Source organism: Dermacentor silvarum, chromosome 10 (genome assembly GCF_013339745.2).
Source record: "Dermacentor silvarum isolate Dsil-2018 chromosome 10, BIME_Dsil_1.4, whole genome shotgun sequence".
Taxonomy (NCBI): Eukaryota; Metazoa; Arthropoda; class Arachnida; order Ixodida; family Ixodidae; genus Dermacentor; species Dermacentor silvarum.
Genome location: NC_051163.1, coordinates 151,304,814 through 151,323,754, shown reverse-complemented (window position 1 = coordinate 151,323,754; position 18,941 = coordinate 151,304,814). Strand labels below are relative to the sequence as shown.

General features: G+C 44.9%; 1 protein-coding gene across 1 annotated transcript in view; it reads left to right on the top strand.

Moving 5' to 3' along the window:
• Nucleotides 1-923: 923 nt before the first annotated feature.
• Nucleotides 924-18,941, top strand: part of LOC125940951 (uncharacterized) — a 96,077-nt gene continuing 78,059 nt past the window's right edge. Inside the window, exons 1-3 of the mRNA XM_049657721.1 lie at nucleotides 924-960; nucleotides 10,745-10,830; nucleotides 12,450-12,548. The gene's annotated coding sequence lies outside the window, so the exon portion shown is untranslated. The remainder of the gene's footprint in view (nucleotides 961-10,744; nucleotides 10,831-12,449; nucleotides 12,549-18,941) is intronic.

Below are 18,941 nucleotides of genomic sequence, written 5' to 3'. Positions count from 1 at the left end.
TTTGGCGTTGTGAATTGAATTGCGCGGCAAAAATCTGCGCTTCGTCGCCGCTTCTCGTGTTGTTCAGCAACAGCAGCGCGCCAGTCATCGGCGTTGATATCGAGGCAGCTGTTATGAATCCAATTGCCCACTTCGAATTCGCTTAGGAATTCGGACCTTGCTTGCTTGTGAATTTAATTGCAATTTTTTTTCTTCTAACTTAAACAGCCGATATTTGCTGATGAGATAATACGACGTCTCAGGGCTGCGGTGGCACCATGCTGAACATATCTGATTAAGAAATTTCACCTTTCAACAGCGACCGCTTTTCACCGGCTAACAAATGTTAAACGTTATCGCCCGCCGCAGGACGCGCCTGCATGTATCGGGAAGTTTCTCGAACGTTATCGATGCTTCAATCCGTTGTCTGTTGTCGCCGACGCTTACGTAATCTGATTGTATGAACGACGCGAATTGTCTAGTACTTTCTGAAAGACTAGGGACGCGATCTTGTACGCGTTCCAAAATGGAACGGAGGCGTTCCGTCCCATCGAGCCGCACACGATTGGTCAATTTGAACGTCGCGGTTGAAATTGACCAATCGTGTGCGGCTCGATGGAACGGAACGCCTCCGTTCCATTTTGGAACGCGTACAAGATCGCACCCTAGGGCACCAGGGATTACCGTGGAACCTTCGATGACTCGTGTAGAAAAGCCGACGCGTTTCGCCGCTGATCAAATTTAGACATCGCGGGATGTGTTCGCCGCTATCGTTGTGCTTCGAGTGCAGCTTGCTTTTGTGGGCACAGGTTCGCCCAATAAAAAATCAGTTTCGTCATACGCAGGTTTACCACTGTTTACGTGCAATATGCAAATGCCATCGTAATCTCCCTCCTTATGCTCTTATTTCTCTCCCTTTTTTTCTCGCATCCATTAAAGCCGCCGCAGCCGCCGCCGCCGCCGCGCCCCCTCCAACCGGAGGTACGTACATTGGTCAATAAAACTGCGGTATCATCTCTCCTACCTCAAAATGATCTGCATTGGTGTAATAGCTTTCATCACAGCAATGGGGCACTTTCCATTGCTTGAGAACAGTTGCACACCACTGCCACTTATGTGTCATCAGATTGCCTCATGCGGCAGGCGTACTGTACAAGTCATGTTTTTACGGCGATTTTGTTATTGTGAATCAACTTAGGCGACATTCACCGTACGCCCGAAATAGTGGAGCTTCAACACTGCTTTCGCATTATTATGGATTTTTACTGACGTCATGTTTATAACGGGTTGGTGACAGCTAATGGGCCGTTTATTGGGAATTCGCTGTCTTAATGACACACTTCAGCGTCGTCCTATTGATGGTGCTCATCGAGTATATCTGACGCCGACTCCGTGCCAATATAACTATGTGCAAATATTTGCTTCTTTGCCGCTAGAAGCTTGCACCTCAGGTACAATGCCTAAAACAGTGCGAATGTTGTTTAAACAATGCCAGACCAAGCCTGTCATAGTATTTGGGTCTGCGCTACTGATACTATTCCTTCCAATAAAAAAATGTCATTAATACAGGAGGAAAAAAATGTTGCATTTATTTATTTCTGGTAGACGGTGTGGGCAATTAGGATAAATAGTTCGGATATATTCACTGCAAAAGTACACTGCTTAGAAGGGTTGTTTTATGCATATCGTTAATGGAAAACGTTTGCCACAGTCACAGCAGCATAACTGTTATATAAATATGAAAACATTTCACAAATCTGACGCTCGAAAACAAGTTTTTTTTATGACATCTGCGTTTTCGAACGATTTCTTCAAACCAGCAGCACTGGAAAAAAATCTGCTGAAATGTTTTTGCCTTCTTGTTTCTGTTTTCTTGCATTCATTACAGGCGCCCGGGAGCCCGCGCGTGAGTACCTTGTCAAACAAACCACGACATTGAAAATCCAATCTCCCGAACATTGAAGGACAGAAGTTATAAATCAGCATAGCACGCCAACCTGAAATAGCGCTAAAAGCCTAGTTAGCCTGAATACTGTAAACTGGGTGATGCATAACTTTTTCCCTCCTATACTCTACATAATTTTTGTGCCATGGTGATTGAGACTCCACTGAAAGAAAATCAAGCTGGTAGAATGACTCTTCGTGCATTTTGTGATGTCATCATAATTAGTCATGCTTCATAAGGAAGACTGAACCACCCGCTCAAATAACATGCAGAAGTTATTTATTGGTCATAAGCATTTCAAGGAAGAAAAATATTTAGAGCTTGCTACCGACATGCCGCACGTCAAACGTCACGTAAAACACGGTAGTGACTTCACCAAAGTGGTACTTTGTAACGATACAAATTAGTCGGAAGCAAAATGAAAGTAATATAGGTTAGCAGAATGTTGAATTTACCCTAAGCTTAACGTTCGTGCTCTATTCCTTGCTATTGCTGCACAGAAGTGGCAAAAATAGGTCGGGTCCACTAATGTGGATGCCGTATGTGAAGGGGATAATTAGGAGCACCCTAAAAACCAGCAATACAAAAAAAAAAAACCCTACTGAAACGTGTTTGCCGTTTTCTTATCTCTTCTTGCTTTCATTACAGGCGCGGAAGCCGCCGCGCGTGAGTACTTTTGTCAAACAAACCATTGCATTGAAAATCCACCCTCCCGAACACTGAATCAGCATAACGCGCAAACAGCGCCCTAGAATAAGATCTAAAAGCTCCGTTAGCCTAAATACTATAAACTGAGCGACGCATATCTTAGGCCTAACATAATAGCCCATTTTTGACTAGTCCTTTTAAAGAGCCTTTCACCAGCTTCGGATATTACAAAAAAAAAAGCAATAAAAGAAACTCGGTCGGTAGATAACGCAGTGCGAACCGCGGCTACAAATATGAAATGGCTGCGTGTTGCGACAATGCTCTAAACTGGTCCTTCTCTAGGGAGCCGCAGTTCCAGCAAGAGTGAGTCACACGCACAAATGCCTCAACACGCGAAGCACCACTTGCAGCCTCACTGATTCGCTTATTAATCCACTGCGGTGTGCGCAATGCCAGCTCTGGAAATGCACCGCGAAGCAACATAACAGAAGAGAGAAGAAATAAGAAAATATTACTACCGAAAATATAAGGGGCAATTATGGTGGTGCTAAGCTGAGCGTTATTTCCTCTTTATCTGTTTTATTATGGTAGCGCTGTGTATGTCTGGTTATTTGTGGCCCCTGACGCAGAAGCAATGCTCACCTTTTCTGGGTGGAGCACTTTGCTGACTCTGATGTGGCCGTGGTAACCAAAGGACCAGTGGCGCACCAACGCGGAGCGGGGGGGGGGGGGGGGGGGGGGGGGGGTTGCACCCGGTTACAACAGAGCGCAACGTGGAGCACGACTGAATGACGAAGTAAATTTTGCGGCCCGCCGGCATTGAAGCGCTAGCGACATCGACGACACAGACGCTCTTTTTGCGGCCAGTTTCGGTTTCACGGAGTCTGCCAAGGGAAACTAATTGTTCGCGTAGCTCCCCCATGAACTCCGCTATTCAAGTTTTCATCGTTGGGATAGGTAGTGTCCAGGACGTGCCCCATAGTACTCATTTGCTGTAGCCACCTGCTGTTGATAATTTGAAATTACCGTAACTTCGCTAATTACGCACGTAAGTGCGGAAATTGCTCTGTATCCAGAGGCCGCCAATCCGTACACTCGAATGCTAAAGATAACGTGACCACGATTTATACGTTTCTAAGTTTACAAATTTGGTGCAGCTAAAAAAACAAAACACTGTATATTAGAAGGCCTAGTTTATTATTGCTACATTATTTCGCCGGATTGTTAAGCGGGGAATTCTGTCAATTCATTCCAAGTGGACACGCCTGACAAGCTCACCGGCTACAATTCGTAAATTGCAATATGTGTCGTAATGTAATTCACTAAGAAGTTAGTTAATGAATGTTTGTTAATTAATATGTGTTTCGATTGCTTGTGCTTCTAATGTCCGCCTCATCGAATAACCTAGCTCAATGATAGGAGTTATGCCGGCTGCCACAGGCCATTCTTGAAAATTCTGTAAAGCTTAAAAATGAGTATGTGCGTGTGTGTTGCGGGGGAGCGGGGGGGGGGGAGGGGCAGTAAACGTTTTAAAAATTAAATTATGGGGTTTTACGTGCCAAAACCAGTTCTGATTATGAGGCACGCCGTAGTGGGAGACTCCGGAAATTTGGACCACCTGGGGTTCTTTAACGTAAATCTAAATCTAAGTACACGGGTGTTTTCGCATTTCGCCCCCACGGGCAGTAAACGTTGTCGAGCCCTTTCGGCACGTATACGACATCGCTTTCCCGACTGTTCTTTGCTGAGGATCCGTTTCAACGTCATTCTTGAGCTTCCATTGCTTGCCGCCCCGATTTTTCGACCAACCACCGCAATCTAAGTAACCGAAAGCGGACCAATCGGAGACCGCGGCACCACCCTCTTCATCCAGTTATCTATTTTCACTGCGCTCCTTCGGCACAATCAAAACCGCCTCTACTTGAGCGTGCTCCTCGCCTCTTGTCAGCCAATTCGATAACAAAAACCGCTTAGTGTAGGCGATGTTATTCGTTTTGGAAGCGAACAAAGGTGACCCCCTCTAAACGAGGACAGTGTTTGATTAGGCTGTTCAGACAACGCCGCGGGTCACCACCCGATGCCTGCGTCGGCGGTTACGTAAATTTGACGTCAGGAGATTGAAATAAAAGCACATTGGATTAGTTTTACGTTATAGGACCCCAGGAACGTGACGCGCCTGAAAACCTGTTAGTTAATGAATGTTTGTTAATTAATATGTGTTTCGATTGCTTGTGCTTCTAATGTCCGCCTCATCGAATAACCTAGCTCAATGATAGGAGTTATGCCGGCTGCCACAGGCCATTCTTGTAATTCTGTAACGCACGCGGAACTCATGCCAACATTGGCCTTGGTGGCAAGATTTGTAACCGCCTGAACGTCGGCGATCTCCAGCTGAAGATATGACAGCATCGCATAATTTAAGCTTTGCATTGCGCATCAGAAAATTTTAAGCGTCATCTGCCATTGCCATAAGCAAATTCCCGACTTTGCCTTTCTTAGATATTTTTTCGTTTACTTGCTTACGTGTATTCAATATCTGCTCGACCGGCCTCTACAATAGCCAACGTGTAGCGGCGCACTCTGCGTTAGTGTCTGCTCTACACACTTCATTCATTTTTGCGTCCAAGAGTTCAAAACATCCTATAGCCTTTATTCTATGCCAGAATTGACGGCTACACTCATAGTCGCCAGAAACCTCGAGCATCTCCTTCGTCGCACGTGTCAGCAACAGTTTACTCGCGAAATTTCAAGCCCAGAGAGCCATCTACTCCGGCGGGATTCCGGTGCTTCCGTGTCAGCAATTAGTTGTGTGCACCCATCAGCCCTATTTCACCTGTTTCAATTCCTGCATCTGTCCTTTTGTGCTTGCGTGGGCAGCACATTAAGGTTGTGTGGTGTCTCAATAAACACACCCGTGAAATCAGCGCGTTTACTCCCTGCACTAATTTTAACACCATTTTTGCTTTCGCAGCTTGTGAACCGGCGCAAGCCCCAGTGCCGGAGCAGTAAGCACCATTTGCCTCTTGCATAGGCGCGATCCTTGCAATATTGTCACATTGAGATGCCATATAAGGTAGACCATGGGATATAATGAGTCCCGTCTATGCCATGCACGGGTTTAATTCGCACTGTATTTCGTTGGTATGACTTGATACTGCAGCCCACTGCTTCGGACATAGCGCGGTACGTTTTGTGTAAAGAGAATATTTATGTCGTAAGTGGTTGAAGGATGGCGCCATGGTCCTGTGGATCGCTGTTTTGAAGGAGTCCCAAAGTGTCCTTCAAATTCAGAAACATCAGCACATCAGGAACCTTACTAGGTAGGGAAGGCGCTAATTTCGCAATGGACGCTATAATAAAAGTGTTTTTATACGAGACTGGCCCAATCGCCTTCACAAGTATGTTTGCTCTTATGGTTAGGTTTTAGTGGACCGAGCACGATTCCTGTAATATAAGGAGAATGACGATTCGCTGGCGTCTATCCTTTTACAAACCGGTGCTTACTTACAAACCCCTATGTGAATGTGACGAACGAAGTAGTGGGGGATTCCAAATTAATTTGGAGCAGCTGGGCTTGCTTACTGTTACACAATGCACGGTGCAGAAACGTTATTACAATGTGGCCCTACGAAAATGTGGCAGACGCAGTGGTGAATCAAACCCGCAATTTCCGGCTTACCACTGCGAAGCCATACCCACTAAACTACTTCGGCTCGCTTCACAATGCCTCTAAGCGGCTTCTGCGTGAGCCGGCGTTCCGTGCGTAGCCAAACCACGGCACCACGGCCGTGGATTCGAAAGCCTTAATTCTACCTTTATTGACTATACCTTCACCTTAACACCCCCTGTGCTCCAAGGGGGTGTTAAGGTGACGGTACATTTAATTAAGGTAGAATTAAGGCACTCGAACACACGACCTTGCGTTGTGCGAACCTTGTGACGAACAACGTTGGTCGCGTGACGTTCGCGGCGTTTGTGCTGACGTGTCCGCTCGGGTCACGTGACTCCGCCAGTGGTGCCCCCGGACATCGCCGCGCTTCTGCAGACGTGGTCGCAATGCTGTCGCATTCGTCCACGTAGGGATAACTTAAGTGCCTCTTCAGGTATTTTGCTTACCTTCCACTTTTTTATCTTCTTTGTACAATCTATCTGGTTTACTACTCTTTTTTTCCCATTTCATTCATCTTCCACGGCGGCCTGGGTTAACCTGGTGTTAGGTTACCAGCCTTGGTTACAACATAAATGGTTATAGTGACAATGTACATCGGCAGGGCTTGCTTCCCCACATAACCTGCCGTCTCCCGTCATTGGGCTCCTTGTTAGGTAAATGGCACTGACCTCGAATATCCGATACATTTTATGAGATCTTCCAAACACTTCTCCACTGATCATTCCTCAAAAAAAGGGGGTGCATCGATGCTACATTCCAATTATTTTTAGAGAACACGGAGACATCCCCAAAATAGGACAAGAAAGCCAGAATGATTTTGCTTTTTGCTGTCCCATTGTCTCACAGAGACCATTGTAAGTTACTATGAAGCCACCGAGTGAGCCAATGGGGACATTATACCTAAAGTCGGAGACCAATCGCCGTGCGTTAAGATAACAACAAACCTTGTGTCCTTTGGAGATGCCCTTATCACCGTAACAACACACCGAGTCCTGAATACTGTCAAAGGCGTAAATTCAGAGAATGAGCTGCTAGTTGATTGCGTTGTCATCCTTGCAGGAGTTCCTGGAAGGATGAAAACGCAATCTACAAATGATCAAGATCAGACTCGACGACTAATAGCTGCCAACTAACTATTCAATCGTCAAATTTAGTTCTAGCAGATTGCAGGAGGCAGAGAAACAGGGTACATACTCCAAGGTCAGAGTACGACTGTACATTCCAAATCGGTGACAATAGTTTTAAGCGCCAGTGTTTTGGCCATGCTTCTCCGGTCTATCGAGGGTAGCTTACCTGTCCGAAATGTGGTATTAAGGAGCATTCAGCTGACGATTGGGATACCGAACTCCATTACATCAATTGTGATGGTGGCCATGCTGCATACTCTAGATGATGTGCAGTTTGAAAGAAGGAAAATAAGATAATCGCATTAACAAAGCAAATGAAAACATAACGTCTGAGAAGCACGACAGCAACATTTGCACAGAGCGCATCCTTCGCCACAGTGGCGCATCGGGGGGCAGCATCACAACGGCAGTTGGCTGCCATCCGGGTCACGCTCAGCGAAGCAGGCGGCATCGCCAACGGCCTCCACGGTAGGAGCAGCCGAGGCTACCCTACCTTCCCAGGACTACCCCACACCACTGGCCTCTGCTAGCACTGGTAGCACAGCTCAGAGGCTAAGGTGTAGGGGTGTGCGATTAGTGCACTCCTTCATCGATTTGAGCATAGCATATCCTACACTAAAGCCGTACCTCAGGAGGAATGTAAGATCCTTATCGCAGCGAATACTTTACTAGAGTGCTGAACACAAAGTAGGATAAATGATCGCCACACGTCCTCGGTTGAAGGTCGAATTCGCTGACTGGAAGCTGTTCCGAGAACTGGCACATTTATCGAGGGATGACAGTTGCGCCTTAAGGATAAATGTTTTTGCATACTTCACAGCTTTTGTTACTTGTGCTGCAGCGAAATACGTACATCGCAGAAAGAAGGTAGTGGCTACCAGAGGGCGAGTTCCATGATGAAATGATGAATGTACGAAAGCGCAGAAGCAGGAAAACGTGCGGACGCTTTCGTAATTTTGGAACATTGAAAAACTAGCATGGTAAAATCACGCGGAAAAAGTCACCCCAATACGGTAGGAGGCACAACTATCTCCGGTACAAATACTTATACGGACAAGTGAAAATTATGGAATAGAGATAATAGAAACCAAGGCCAGCAGGCAAACCTATTACATTCGGTGAATACGGAAGTAGATACGGAAGATCCGAGGTATTTTCCGCGTGTACATTTTCAACACGCGTGTACATTTTCATCTCCAGCGCCTTGAACTTTTCCGGAACAATCCTGAGCTCAATACACACAAGCAGAACCGTAGTCTTTCGAAAAAAAAATGCGCACCAATTGACACATACAACGATGCATAAGCTTAGCGGAGCCCCAGACATCTTGAACTGCTGTAACACTGCTCCATTATCCCGCCAAATTATTGATGTAATAAGACACCGATACACTGAACCCCAGGAAACTCTCCGGTCTCTTATCAACGCCATATGGTCTTCAGAGTATATCCCATCTTCTTGGAAAGATATAATCCCAATTCTCAAAGAGGGCAACGGCCATGAATCTGGTACCAGTTTTGCTTGAAAAAAACTAAGAAACTATTGACAACGAATCAGGGACACTGAAATGTAAAATGAGCTGCTTTTAATTGATCCGGATTGGGAATGTTCATCTCCAATAACAAAGAACGACAAACTGAGCTAATTTTGTCGCGACCTTTTACATATCGGCATATTGCACACGCTCTTACTTCTTGAGTAGTGAGGAACCTCCTATCTGTGGCAAGTGTGACTATACGTTGACCGTACTCCACGTCTTGTTTAAATGTCGGGAAGCAAACAATTAGACAAAAAAGGACTTGCTTGTAACTTAACGACAGCAAACTCCACTACATCCGGCAATACTTGTTGGCACACAACCTTTTTTTTTACAGTGAAGCAGCTTTGAACTTTACGCACGGCAACTGCCGATTTTACCTTGGCTTCCGCGAAGTGAGGAAGCAATGGTGTGCCGCTTAGGCTTGGGCGTTGCATTCACCAATGCATATACGTGTTTCATTGGAATGGGTGATAGCGCCAAGTGCAATCCCTACAGTGTCGTTTAGAACATCTACTGTGATACTGCCCATCTTTTGCAAATGAAAGACATCTGTACAGCTCTGAATTACTTGGGTAGACAACAGTTCACCTTGAACAGGATCTTGGGACCATGACCTCCAATAAAAAAGTACGATTGGATCGTTGCTCGCTTGAAAAGCGCTGCTGCGATGTTTAAAAACTGCCGTATTGAGTGGCCGTCTGTGATCCGGACTGGGTGACTGGAACGTATATAGAGCAGAAAACTGTTACCACGTCGGCGATATCCACAGTGGATTTTCTCTTTTTCTCCTAATCTTTCCCTCCCCTTTTCCCTTTCCCCAATGTAGGGTAGCCAACCGGGCTCAGTCCTGGCCTCCCTGCCTTTCATTTATTTTCTCTCTCTACACGAGCAAAAATATTCGGAACAGATGTTCTCACTGAAGGCTGCTGCTACGATATAACGCTTTGTAGTTCATGTGCTTCCATGCCCTTGCGTTCAAGGGTCCTGCCTAAGCGCATATGTTTTAGTATCTCATCCCATCGTTGCATATCCTTTATATGTATCACACGTCTCGCACCTCGCGTGTGATTTTCATAGTGTTATTAGCTATTTTACGCACTTTCCAGCGAATGCATTTAGGCCTCTATAGAGCCGCGTTGCATCTACCCATCGAAAATCATTTCATGCACCACTGGAATGACTTACCCTATGCATTTGAATCATCATCACCTTTGCATACATATAAATATCAACTTTAAATTGTATAAGTAGTCGTCCTCTTACACACTTTGTACATAAAGTGTGTACTTCATTTGTTATAAAGTTTGTACAATTTGTATTGATAATGTGCGTAATTTTTATTTACATGTATGACTCCTTGTATATAATCGAATCTATTCATATCCACTACTACGTTCACAATATATTTACTTGTAGATTGCATATTATTTATACTCCTCTATCAATCATTTTGTAATCTTGTTAACCGAGGGTCCCGCTGCAGTCATTGGACTTTGAGAACCTCGCCTGTTTACTACTAACAACCAACCATGCATCTTATATCAATAATAAACTGAAACTGACAGCTAGTCGCCATAGACTTGGCGCTATTTGGCCATATTCGCCCTTGCACTTATAACATCAATAATCATCGCCAATGCTTTACGAACGGGGGTCTCAACTTCCCAGCGTCCTAAACAGTTGAGATCTCCTTGTCTAGTTTAATGGCCCAACGTAATACCGTCGGTACATGAGAGGGGGCGGCTAGATTAAGATTCATTTTGCATGCATAATGCAGCCTCCGTCGAGAAGTGTTGCAAGCTAAATTAACCTACTGTTGTTAACTGGCAATGCAGGGACCGGTCACAGTACGTGACCTGCACTGTGATCGTACTCTGCCTGGTAGCCCTGGCACTGGGCTACATTTTCGTGACCACCGAACGTAAGTGAAAAACTTCAAGCTTCGTTAAACGGCGTTATGCGGCATTGACTGAGAGGTAGGGGGAATGAAGGAGGGGAGGGTTATACGACTTAAATACTGCGTGTCGCTTGGTAGACTGCGACAAGTTTCTGCACATGAACTTGTGCCACGATAACGAGCGCAAATGACGCTCTTACATTCTGTGCTTACGAAGGCTTTCAAGAGTATAGAGCGGGCTGGGTTTTATGGAGGCGGGTGTATCTTTACAAAGAAGGCGCTTTATTCCTGTGCACATGCGCTATTTAGGCGTTTGTTCATTCGGTCGCTGACGCAGCAATAATGAGGAGGCCCTGTGAATAGTTTTAAATAAAGCTCGCATTATGTGTCAACTTGTCCGCTGGTCGGCGACACGTGGCGTATACGAGCAGGCCAGGACTATCGCACTACTGTCGGCAAGCTGCCCCACCTAACCTAATCTTAACATAACACAACCTAAACTTATAGAACGAATCGAAAGAGTGAAATAGTTTTAATTCTCTCGCAATGTTGTCCCCGAATAACTGGATAACGCTCATACGTGCTTTGCTTTACATTGCTTTTGAGAGTATACAGGGGTTCATTTTCAAGAACACGGGTGTAGCTTTACATAGGGAACACCTTATAACTATAACAACTATAACATGGTTCTCTAGGAAGTATTGGAATTTGTGTATCTAAACCCGTTTCTGGTGTGTTCGGGTGAGGGTTCTGGTAAATATCACTGCACGGTTTCAAATTTGCTTTCAAAAAATGCCGGAAATGAGGCGTTTTATAGTGAATATTTTCAGTAAGTCCTGCAAGCGTTCGCATTCTTTGATACCTACCAGCCCTTCAAACGCACGCGGCTATTTCAAGGGCATGTGACCTGCGTTCTTGAAAGATCTGTAAATTTGTGTATCGTAAAGAATAATAAAATGTATAGGTTATCCCTGTTCCTCGAACCTTCAACGTTATTCAAATATTGCAGCACCAGAACAAAAAAAAAAAAAAAAAAAACGCATATTGCGTTTTAGGAAGGGAATAGCGATACAGCTACCTCTAAATTTGACGATGTGGTGAGTATTGTGGTCAGCGCGGCCTGAGAAAACTCCACATCCCACGGGCAGATTACCAAAGGCATGCATAGCCACACATTATTAGGTGACTGGTTTCAAAGGGCTATTTTAATTCATACATTTTAACGTTACAGAGCGTTCCGGTAGAGATAGTGGCATATAGTGGAAAGCTACACAAAGCATATTTAATTTGTCAATATTAAGAAATTTTTGTGTCCGGCTTCTATAGGGCCTTAAGGCTTGCGCTTCAAGAACTGATTAACGACGGAACACATCCTATTTCTCAAAATATCATCGTTTTCGACGTCAAAGGGACGGTGTGGGATTAGCAGCTGCTGCGGTCCGATTCGTGGGGATCGCATGTCTGCCTCCAGTACATGAAGTGAGCCTGCATAGTGTAGGAAAAGTGGAAAAAATGTTGATGATGATGACATCATCATCATCATCATCCTATTTTATGACCACTGCAGGACGTATATCTATACGTATATCTGGTTGCAAATATATTGAAAGGCGTCTTATAACTTTGCCTATATTGTATCACAGGCCCAACGTCCACGGCTACCACAACAGCGGCTATCACTACTCCAGCACAGCTGGAGACGACCAGCTCGACTACCACGACTACCACAACTACCATTCCAGGTGAGAGTTGACAACACGACGCATCGCAAAGATTCGCGGAGCGATAAATAGTAACGGGAATTAGAGTGTGGTTAGTTTAGTTAGGCGCCAACGGACGGCACGTTCATCCACGCAACACAAAGAGAGCACATGCATAGACGGGCCCATGCACAGCACATAGTGCTTCGTGTGTGTGCCTCTTTTGCGCATCAAATGCGATCCCGTGCAGCAGTGTGGTTTTCTTACGCGCGAGCGTATAAGACCCCCCTTCCTGTGAAATCGGCGAGTTATGTGTGACCGCGAGGGAAGCAAGCGCCGGAGAAGAGAACCGCCGCGTTTGGTTCCTTTTCGTTCGTGCTTCGACGCCATGGTGCTCGCTGTGCATGTTCGCGGTTTTCATACGCTTGCGCGTAGCCCGCATTCGCGAAGTGAAGGGTCACTAACTTTTTTATTTTTTATTTCTATTTTTTTGTTTAACTTTTTTAATTTTTATTTATTTTTTAATTTTATTTTTTTATTATTTTTTATTTTCATATTTTTTATTTTTTATATTTTTTATCTCGTAGAAGCTTTATTTAGACGCTTACTATACTGAGAAAGTGTCTTCATGTTGGTATTATTAGCAGGCACCTTTCGCGTGAATAGATTTGCATGGATAAATAAAGAAACCAGAGTAAGGCCTAAGCAACGTAAAATCAAAGTGTTATATATATCAATGAGAAAATGTTTAGCAAGATCAAAGCAAATGTTTCAAATAACAATTGTCCACGTAAAGGAAATGACCATGCTGCGCTTGCCTGAAACCGCAATACTTTTTTAAACCACCCCAGTCAACACCGGATGTGTAAATGCACACGCCATGAAGGTCCCGGCTGATTTTTATTTAAAAAAAACGTGGACAATTGTTATTATTTGAAACATTTGCTTTGATCTTACTAAACATTTTCTCGTTCATATATATAAGACTGATTTGTATGTTGCTTAGGGCTTACTCTGGTTCCTTTATACCGAGTATATAGCGTTCACAGATTGCACTAGTAAAACACCATAACACATTTGTCCCGACATAGGTACAGGCGACAGGCGAGAACTCTATATTGCGGGATCTGCGAGCGCTTGCCAACTTGTAACGTGCCAACTTCAATCTTGGCAACTTGCGCTAGCCAACTTGTAACGAAGCATGCGCACCGTGTCGAGCCATGTCATGGCGCATGCGCCTTCTGGTCAGCCCGCTCATCAAAATCGTGTAAACAGTGACATTTGCTACACTGCTTTTCTTTCTTCCGTGAACGAAGAAGCAACCAGCAGCACTGCAGAAAAGGGAGTTTTTTTTGAAGTCAATCGTTTTTTTTTTCTGTTTATACAAAGGCGTTCCTACGTTTGTTTGCTCAGTTTATCCGAATTTGTCCTGCTGAAGGCAATGGTGTGGGTACAACTTCCTTCAGCGCTGGCTGTACTGCTCTGCAGGCAGACGAAAATAAGCTCCTGTACTTGTATTAAGGTAAGCGTAAAGAAAGGCTTGTGGTATCGCATATTTGATAGCCTTCATGGCGGCAATTCATACAGCGGTGTTGCCGATTTGAGGCATGCCGGCCGTGGTTGCTTAATGGCTTTGGAGTTGAGCTGCGAAACACTAGGTTGCTTAATCTGACCCCGGCTGCGGTGGCTGCATTTCGATGGCCGTGAAATGCAAGAACACCCGTGCATCGTGAATTGAGCGCATGTGTAATGTGCTCAATTCCGTGTGCATGTAAAGTTAAAAAAAGAGCAAGGACAGGACGCCTCTTTCCTTATTATGCGCTACCTTGTACGCTTGATATTTACGATTTGAATGTACACTTACATTGTGTGTCTGGTCTGTTTCTATTAAGTTATAAAACCAGAAAGATCGCAAGTTCAGCAGCAACATCGACATGGTGCTCTGAATGGCTTGCTGTCACTGAATATATTGTAGAAATTTTGAGGGAACCTAATACTGGCGTGCTTGCAGCGAGGTAAATTTTGCCCGTTGATTTTGCTCGTCTGATAAAGAAAGCGCCTGAACAATGCGGTTTATTTATGTAGAAAATTTAAGGGAACACAATACTTGCATGTTTGCAGCGAGGTAAATTTTGCCCGTGTTGATTTTGATCGGTTGATAAAGAAACCGCGTAAACAATGCGCCAGCTCTGCACGGGCCCCTACAGAGCTGGGACAATGCCTCGGCGCTATGCAAGAGACACAACATAGTTTCATACTTAGTTTCCCTTAATCACAGTCGATGCCTTTTATACCCTAAAGCTTCACATTGTTTGCTTCGTGATATAGCATACACGATGCAATTAAAAAACAAAAATGAAAAAAAGATTCCCCAATGTACAGAGGGGTTCACTGTTAAAGGGAACACCGGAGCGCGTGGCGTCTGCTCGGCGCCACCGCCGGTCGGCGGCCGCAACGAGTGTCGCGCAGGCGCAGTGAGCGCTGTGGGCGGTGCTCTTTCGTTGTCTGCTACGGTCAGCTGCCGTGCTTCGGATCGTCGCGAAGCAAGCAGCTCGCGTAACTCGTGTTCGAACGCAGCAATTTTCTTTCCAGCAGGAAGGAAAGTGGCTGGATTGATGCATACTCACATAAATGCGCTAAACGTCAGCAACAGTGAGAGTGCCCGTCTTTTGTTTGCCTTATCGTTTCATAAAGATTTGCCCGCCTCAAAAATTTGTTTACTGTGCACGTCGATTCCCATGATTCAACGATAACTCGTGTGATAGCTCTTTATAAATTAATATGCTCATTAAAGGCGTTTGTGGATTATTTGTGCAGCCTACGCACTGCAGCGACTCTGATATGCAGTAGTACAAATAAGATGGCCACTACACACGGAGAAGTATTTCTAATATAGCTGTGCCACAAAGAGACATCCGTAAAAAATTGCAATACGAGGCTATCATGTTTTTCTTGTAAGCTAAACGGCAAAAATACCTGCTTGGTAATATTTTGCCTGTCTACCTTTCCTTCAGCTTTACAATAACTGGCTATCAGTGTGTGGCCATGCACTCACCGGCCAGGCGTGATCGGCTTGCTTCTCTGCTATTGTAAACGCGGCAGCAGACGCCACGCGCTCCGCTTTTAGTGCCCTCAAATGTAAGTTGAACGAATAAGCAAAGGCTGCTCCGCGCAGAGAGTGTTACGTGACAAAAGGGGCGTACCGTATTAAGAAAAAAATTCTACGAAAAAGTGGCCGCCACGTGCGAATGCGACACGGGACCGGAAGCAGCATTTGACGCAGCGCAGGCATTTTTAACGTTAAGGGCCCCGTGTCACAGAAATTCCGGCGTCGGCTGCGGTGTCGGCGTTAAGCATCGGCGTCTGGCTGAAATAATCATGCCGAACCACATCATCCCGAACCACCCCGACCACACAGGCCCTCCGCGTGGCGCAAGGTGTTAGTGAACAAAGTTATCAAAGTAAAATTCGTCAGACAAAATTCTAAACTACGACTTAACCACAACCTACAGGCGTGATAGCCTCGTATTGCAATTTGAATACACGAGAAATGAGCCTGATAATAAGCAGCCAGGGATCTTTGTATGCTATCGCGTTCCACTCTTAAAGGCGAAGCATAAACGTCCTCCATTGAGCAGAGTGTTGAAAACCGAGCCTATCTAAATTTTGGACACGCGCGCGCCGCGGGACGACAGCAAAAAGGTCCTAGGCTCTTCCTATTTTGATATAAGACCACTTAAATTGCTCCTGTAGAAATGTCTTCCCAGCAACGCATTTGTGTTTAAAGGTAAAGCCAACTTTAAGGGTATCAGTATAAGCTTGGTCTTTCTAAGCTGGCTTTCCCACGTTCTGTGTTGCAGTGAAGCCTATTCATAAAGAAACATGTCATTCAAACAGAGCCCGATAACGCTATCGCGTTCCACTCTTAAAGACGAAGCTTGAGCGTCCTCCAATCTTTCTTATTTTTAGGACCAATGAAGAAGCACGATGGAGGGGGAGAGGGTGACAGTGTGATGAACGACGGAGATAAAAACCATGATCGCAGTCACCGACAGCCTCTGTGCGCGGAGCAACCTAAGTTAGTTCGTTCCAACTTACATTTGAGGGCACTAGAAGCGCGGCGCGTTAGCCGGCAGTCACGTGGTATTTTTTAAATTTCGCGCAATTTATGCAGTTATCTTAGCAGAAATTAAATATTCCGATGTTTCTGAACAAGCGCTACAACTCTTGTAATTGATTATTTTTCACTAGAGTTAATAACTAAGAAGGTAATTAAGTAATCTATTGTATTTTTAGTATTTGGCTAACGTTAGCTAAAACACACTGTTAAGCGGATACAAGAAATTTGTCCCCTCGCATCAATACCATGCCTACAAAAATCTTGCGCTATGAAATGTCTGGTTTATGTCGCAGCGCTTGTTCTGCAAAATTTCGCTCGTCCCAATTAGACACTGCCACATTTGCACGGAGTTAAACACTAGACATTGCGTGAAGCACGAAGCTAACATATCCTCTGCGCTACCTTTACGTAGAACTAGCGAATGCTTTGCAATATAAAATTGCATGTTTCTTTTGCAGTGCTTCATGTTGCTTCTTAGTTATTGGAACTCCGGGAAACAAACGGAAACCAAGAATAAATCTGCCGCCCATGTAGCTACCCATGTAGCTACAGCCCTCCGCGTGGCGCAGGGGAGCTGATGAACTAATCGAATTTTTGTCAGAAAATCGAATATCGAATATCGAATAATTTAATCGAATATGTGTCAGAAAAATCGTAAAATCGCGACGTAACTACAACCTTCAGACGTGATAGCGTCGGATTGTAATTTTGATATACGAGAAAACATAATTTTCTTGCGCGGAAACTCAAACATGAACCCCTTCTCGAGCATTTCTACCACTCGTACAGTGGCGCGCCGCGGTTTGCTTCTTGCAAAAATATCATCCAGATTGCGCTTGCCTCCTCGGCAGCCTAGGGACCCTACATGCAACTCAACGTTACATGTAGGCTCGCTACGGCAGCCGCATGCGGAGGCGATGTTAGATAAAAAAGATGCTGTTGCCGGGAAGTCTGATAAGCAACCAGGGATCTTTGAATGTTATTGCGTTCGACTCTTAAAGGCGAAGCTTAAGCGTCCTTCAAAATTTTTTGCTGGATTTTATGCGTTTGTGATCTTTTCTTTGCGTCAGAGAATAAGTACTTTTATATTTCCAGTTAGGGCGCGTTGACTAGTGACGCTGCCTTTTTGCGGGCGAACGCAGTGGAGCACCTATAGATACTCACGCAGTAACGCGACGCGAGTATCATTGTCTGAGTGGTAAGAAAGTCGCTATCTTTGATGATGTCTAAGAAGACCGTGGGCTTTCAAGGCATGCTGATGTCGTGACACCATTGTCGGCATTCTTTACCACCATGCAACAATGTGCCTGTTCAACTGTGCACAAATGACTTGGATTCACTGCGCAGATTGCGCCTATATCAAACAAGTGACATTTCAGCTCACCAAGACAAACAGTGGAACAGAGAACATGCTGTGGATGGCTATTACGATTACGGTCATAGTTCCGATGCGCTTTCTGCTTCTCCCTTCTAGAGTTATCGCGTTGCCATCGCGTCTAGTAATCAGGCTTGACCATACATTGAAGACTACACTGACAAAAAAAATATTGCGTTAAACATTTCTTACTGGCTTTCGTAATAAAAGTACTTCACCTCTAATGGTATGCCTTCAATTCTGCTACAATATACATCCTTCATTACCGGTACTGTCCCTTTAATAAAGGTTTATGCACGAAGTAGCAAACATACCTGAAATATCGATATAATTAGTCACAATCTATGGGTGGAACTATAAAAAAGCTCTTTATTGTACTCATTCTTTTGCGAAATAAGTTTGTCAGAATTTGTTCTTTAAAGGAAGATACGCCCTGCAATGTCACGGGATACAATCCGCAAGCTACAATATGTGGCTTAAATGAATTAGTTATGAACGTGATTATTTTTGCGCATTCTATTGTGTATGTCCCTTTACCGTAGCAGTAGGGTTGGCCTGTTTTTAGCATTAAAGTTACGGTACATGCAACAGGTGAAGCTTTAGAGCACAGCGCGTAGGCGCCCGTTGCTGTGACGAGCGTCGGCGTCGGCGCCGTCACTTGTAACCGAGCGAACGAGGGCAGCGGAAGATGACAGCGAACGCTGAGCGCCGCGCGAAAATAGAAAGAGCGGAAAAGGCGCGAGGAGGAAAGTGGAGGCAGAGCAGTGGAATCTTTAGGCGGAAATGGGGGGAGGCGAAAGCGCGCGGAGAAAAGCGTAGTGGGGCGACGTGAATACAAGATGGCACCAAATTCGTTTCAGCGTGCGAAGTCAAGCACAAGCTTCGTACATTCATTGGCCTTCACAAACACCAAATCTCAAGAACTTAATGCATCCTTTAT